This window comes from Amblyomma americanum, chromosome 1 (genome assembly GCF_052857255.1).
Source record: "Amblyomma americanum isolate KBUSLIRL-KWMA chromosome 1, ASM5285725v1, whole genome shotgun sequence".
In the NCBI taxonomy this organism is placed as follows: Eukaryota; Metazoa; Arthropoda; class Arachnida; order Ixodida; family Ixodidae; genus Amblyomma; species Amblyomma americanum.
Window position 1 is genome coordinate 378,526,294 of NC_135497.1, and position 6,305 is coordinate 378,532,598.

Sequence of the window (6,305 nt, forward strand, 5' to 3'; positions counted from 1 at the left end):
CATTTCGCCTCCATCAAGCCGCCGCAGTGGCTCAGTGGTTATGGTTCTCGGCTACTGACCCGAAGGGCGCGGGTTCGATTGCGGCCGCGAGGGTCGCATTCCGATAGAGGCAGAATGCTCGAGGCCCGTGTACTATGCGGTAAGTGCATGTTTAAAAGCTCCAGGTGGTAGAAATCATGCGGAGCTTTTCACTACGGCGCCTCTCATTGCCTATGTCGGTTTGCAATGTTAAACATAAACCATAAACAATATACAATTGTTCTTCCATCGAATCGCACAGCCAAGGCAGAGATAAAATCCCCGGATTTCGCGTGGGCAGCAGAGCCCTATTGCCACTGAGCCACCGCTCTGGCTATTGAGAAGAAATGCTACCAGAACCAGTGAAAGAGGCGCCTCACCTGCCGAGAGCAGATTTTAGTCGCTGTCTTGTGGGCAAGGGCTGCCGCCGCAGCTGGTTCAGCGCAACAGACTGAAACTGATTTTTGTGTCGGAGGTCTTGCTAATCACCCTTAGGGATGCAGCGTCCGGAAGCCACCCTGACATGACGGTTGAATTCAAGACACCAACATTGGTTTAGTTAGCAATGCACCTGCAAGAACGTTCCAGCACGCGCCCAATAGCGTGTTTATTTTCTTTTCATTGTTTGCTGTATAGAATCGTCGCAAAATTTAAGCTGGCGCTTAGCTTCAACCAGGATAAAGACCGTGACATGTCACTCAACTTATTCCATGAGAAGTTTGATTTTCAAGCCTTCCAATGTTATTAAAATTCTGTGAGTTGTCAATACATTGGCAGTATATAATCAGGCTACTACTCCGGCTTTGTCTTCCCCCCCCCCCTCCCGGAATTTTATTTTTGCTATAGTTATTGTTAGCCACTATATCTACTTTCTTACAAGGGGTCCCACTACAGCTTTCTGCTTCCAGACCTCTCTGTAATACATGCTCGGATGCATTTTATTCACTGATAATAATCTTTAAACTTGAAACTCAATATACGTCAAACCGCAATAACCGTTCGAAAACATACCCTCCCTCCAAGCCGGCGCCCAGCTGACAGCTGGCACAAAGGAAGGCTACTTGGAAAAGAACAAAGAACGGATCATGCTAACTCTATTCAGAATTCTTCCGCATGTCTAAAAATGTATATTTTTTGATCCTTGAAGTCCAAAAATGTTTTATTTTTATGTGTTCCCCGATACTTTTTCTAGTTCAGTCATTTAATTATTGTATTTTTCGCCTCATGCCTATCTTTTCCTTGCAACCACGACCGCAGCGGCGGCCTAATCGTTTGAGCATCCGCCTCGCATACGGGATGTGCGGGGTTCGACCACCATTGCCGCCGGGTGCCCACTGGTGATACAATGAGTACAAGCTTTCCCCTGCCTGGTGTTCGATTTCTTTAGGTTGAAATGCTTGGAAAATGACCCGCCGCGGTGGCTCAGTAGTTACGGCGCTCGGCTGCTGACCCGAAAGACGCGGGTGCGATCCCGGTCACGGCGGCGGAATTTCTATGAAGGCGAAATTTTAGAGGCCCGGGTACTGTGCGATGTCAGTGCACGTTAAAGAAGCCCAGGTGGTAGAAATTTCCGGAGCCCTTCACTACGGCCTTCCTCATAGCCTCAGTCGCTTTGGGACGCTAAACCCCCATAAACCAAACCAAACCAAACCAAATGCTTAGAAAAAGGGTCTTCTGCAACCCCACCTTGCATAAAAACAAGACATCCTTGTGCCATGGCGCTCATTGGGCACAGATGCCTTCGCGCCATAAAAATTCATTTTCATGATGTTTGCATTCGCCTGTGTGATTCTCCTTGGCGTGCACCACTAAACAACAACTGTCGCGCTGCCATTGCGGAGGGTGCGCTACATTTTCAGCTTGAGGTAAACCAAAGCAGCCTACATGCCGCCACCAGAAACTGCCTCTAAAGTGCTCCGCCTACCCTTCTCTTCGCCATTTCTGCTCGACAAGCAGTTGGTGCTAGCAGCATGCTGAACCGATCGGACTATGATGGGGTCTTCACATTCCTGGCAAATTCGTAGAGGCAGTGGACCGCCATGACACTGCTGTGCGAGCTCTGACCTTCTTCTCTTGCTCTGCACAGGTGAGGCAGTGTTGCGTTTTACCCAATTGTGCCTTTTCTCAGCTGTTGTTTGCAAGCAGTGAACTTGAAATTTCTCATTTTGCTATGTTTTCTGGGGCTGCAAGTGTTGTTTCTGCGAGATAGGTTTAAAGAGGCTCGTGTGAGCCAAATTACAGCAATCACGCAGCCAGCTCCGCCCGTAACAAGGATACCGTGTTTTAGAAATATGAATAATTCAAGAAACAGTGAAAGCCCAGTAGATATTGTCATGAAGTGGTGACTGCAGTCCTGAAAGCAGAAAGGCTGTGAAAATGGTGTCTAAACAAAACTTTTATTTGCGTTGGCTTGGGCTCACAATGGACTGAATCACTCGACGGCGGCGTAGCAACGAGCGTGCTCGGCGGTCGTCAAACAGAATACCCGGCTCTGTCGGCCGTGCTCTATTTAAAGCTGATAGCGAACTCTCCAGATAAAGCGTACGAAGAAGCTTGTACGGGCGGAAATACTGGCACAAAAGCATTTCACTCAATACACGGCGGCGAATGGTCGTCGAAACCCAGAATTGGTCTCATGGATTGTATTCCGCGTTTCGTCTTCGTAGGTTGTAGCGTCTGGAGTCGGTCCGCTGCTGGTCTTTGATCCGTAATCGGGCAAGTCTTCCAGCTTCTGCGCGTTGAAGGTAGGCGGCGTCGTCGACGTTCTCTTCTTCGGTAACTTACGGCAGCATGACGTCTAGGGTTCGCGTGGCCTCCCTGCTATGGACGAGCCTAAAAGGCGTCATATGGGTAGTCTCCTGCACTGCGGTGTTGTAGGCGAAGACGACGTAAGACAGGATGATGTCCCAGGTTTTGTGTTCGGCATCTACATACATGGCCAGCATATCTACGATGGATTTGTTCAGGCGCTCGGCCAGTCCGTTGGTCTGCGGATGGTATGCAGTTGTCCGACGATGGATGGTCTGCCTGTAACGCAGGATGGCTTGCGTTAATTCCACCGTGAATGCTGTTCCTCTCTCCGTGATGAGCACATTTGTAGCGCCGCGTCGCAGAAGAATGCACTGCACGAAAAATTTATTGACTTCTGCTGCTGTTCCGTTCGGTAGGGCTTTCGCGTATGCGTAGCGGTTCCGGTAGTCGGTCGCTATGATGATCCACTTATTTCCAGACGTTGACTTTGGGAAATGGCCAGATAAATCAATGCCGATCTGCTGAGAAGGCATTGAGGGGAGTTCAATGCGGCTTAGAAATCCTGCTGGTCGGGTGGGAGGAGTCATTCGTGGCTGGCACTTTCTGCAGATTTTCACATAATGTGAGACATCGGGAGACAGTCGGGGCCAGTAATACTTGTCTTGAATGCGGCGGAGGGTGCGAGTAAACCCGAGATGTCCAGCTTTTGGCTCGTCGTGTGAAGCCTGTAGAACTTCTTCGCGAAGACAAGCGCAGGTACAACAAGGAGGTAGGCTGTTTTGTTCGCTGCGATGTTCTTCATGAGGACATCATTCTGTACTCAGAACGAAGACAGTCCTCGCTTGAATAAGGCGGGAGTGAAGAAACATCGCCTTCCAAGTACTCGATGAAGCGTTTTAGGTCGGCGTCCGAGCGTTGGTGCTGTGAAAAAGAGCTGGGGCTGATGGGTTCCAGGAAGGCCTCCTCATCGTCGTCCGGCGGCTGTGCATCTACAGGGGCTCGTGAGAGGCAATCGGCGTCAGAGTGCTTGCGTCCGGACTTTAAGCGACGGTGATGTCAAACTCCTGTAGCCGCAACTCTATCGAGCGAGGCGGCCAGAGGGGTCCATCAAATTGGCAAGCCAACGCAGCGCGTGGTGATCGCTGACCACCTTCAATGGTCGTCCGTACAGGTAGGGGCGGAATTTCGACGTAGCCCAGATGTTGGCAAGACACTCCCTATGAGTTGTCGAATAGTTAGTCTCGGCTTTGGAAAAGTAATGACTAACGTATGCAATGACTTTCTCCAGCCCGTCGCTTTTTTGAACGAGGACGGCGCTAGGCCCACTCTGCTTGCGTCGGTATGAACTTGAGTATCTGCGGTTTCATCAAAATGCGCGAGGATCGGTGGAGACTGTAAACGACACTGAAGTTCTTTCAAGAATTCTGCTTGCGGGGCTTCCCATTTAAACGGCAGGTCTGCCTCCGTCAGTTGGGTCAGGGGCTGGGCGATGCGCGGAAAGGGTTTCAGAAATCCTCGGTAATATGCGCATAGTCCGAGGAATCTGCGCACTGCTTTCGTATCGGCCGGCGGTGGAAACTGTTCAATAGCTGCGGTTTTCTCCGGGTCAGGGCTTACTCTTTTCTTGCTTACGATGTGGCCTAGAAACAGCCGCTCTTCATAGGCAAAGTGGCACTTCTCTGCTTTGAAGGTTTGGCTTGACGACTTGATGATGTATAGTACTGTTCAAAGTCATTTGAGGTGCTGTTGAAAGTTCGGGAAGAAGACAACGACGTCATCTAAATATTCCAGGCAAATTTGCCACTTTAGGCCTGCCAGCACTGTATCCATTACCCGCTGAAACGTCGCCGGTGCGAAACAGAGACCAAATAGCATCACCTTGATCTCAAAGCCCATCCGGAGTGATGAATGCGGTCTTCTCGCGATCTCTTTCATCGACCTCAATTTGCCAGTAGCCGCTCTTGAGGTCTATCAATGAGAAACACTTGGCGTTACAGAGCTGGTCTAGTGTGTCGTCGATGCGGGGAAGGGGGTAGACGTCCTTCTTTGTTATGTTTTTCAGGCAGCGGTAATAAACGCAGAATCGAAGTGTGGTGCCTTTCTCGCTAGAAAACCGGTGCCGCCCATGAGCTGTTTGGTGGCTAGATGACGTCGTCGCGAAGCATTTCTTCCACTTGGTCCCAGATGGCTTGTCGTTCTCGGGGTGACGCACGGTAGGGGCTTTGACGGAGAGGTCGGGCGTGCTGGTCGGTTATATTGCGATGCTTGGCAATTGGTGTTTGTCGGACATTCGGCGATGACGAAAAACACTCGCTGGAACTTTGAAGCAGATTGCTCATCTGGCCTTGTCTGATCCGAGGCAGGACTGGGTTGATGTCGAAAGTGGGCGAGTTATGTTGGTCAGGCGAACCTTCTGTGGACGGTTCGGAGAGGGAGAAGGAGTCTCGTACGTCAGGTATTTGTCGAAAAAAGGAATCCTCGTTCCTCAGTTAATGTGCGGGTATTCTTCGTTGAACTTAGTCAGCACTACTTCGGCCTGGTCATCGCTGAAATGTGCGACGACTCTTGCGATGCTCATTTCTCGGTCTAGAAGCAACTGCATGTTCCTGTCGATGATTGATTCAGCGTTAATGGCTTTCGTGGCGTCTACGATCACGATAAGACTTGAACGAGGTAGGATGTTCACTTCTTCCTCCAGGACACTCAGGGCAACGTGGTTTTCCAGAGTTTTCTTCGAAGGAATGGCTTCGTCCGTCGAAAGCTTCATCAGCTTGGATCGCAGGTCGATAATCGCCTGATGCGCATTAAAGAAATCTATGCCCAAGATCACTTCGCGGAAGCATTGCGCTAGCACAACAAAGGACGCAGGATAGGTATGTCCTTTAACAGTCACTCGCGCTGTGTATTTTCCTGATGGCGTAATGAGGTGGCCCCCTGCGGTGCGGATTTGTGGGTCATCCAAAGCGGTCGTGCTTTTCCTCAGGTGCGCAGCGAATGTTCCATTCATCACCGAGTAATGGCTCCTGTGTCGACAAGAGCATTAACTTTCCGGCTATCGATAGTCACTTCTAATTCGAATGTCCTGGCTCTTGCATTGCAATTCGCCCTCGGCGTCCGGTCACGGCTTCGTCGCGTATGCTAATCGCAGCTGGGGCGTGTCGTCGAAGCTTTTCTGTGTGGCGTCGTCCTTTTGAATGCAGTTCGCATCGTGGTCGGGGTTGTCATTTTGTGCGGCATCGATGCAGCGAGTGTAGCGTCTTCATGCGGCATAGCGGGTGCAGCGTCTTCATGGGGCGTGGTCGGTGGACTATCTTCGGTGTTTCGCTCATGAGCAACCTAACCTTCAGAGGTTGCTGTCTTTAGTTTTTCCTATGGGGACTGGAAGACCTTCCTTGTACCGCGGCTGCGTAGCTGCGGCATGGCGACGCAATGCGCGAGGTTGACGGCGATGGTGAGCGCGAAAAGCGGTTCGGCGTGTACTCGTCTCGACGCTGGTACTCGTCGATTTCCTGCGAACATTAGCCTAAGCGTGGTGA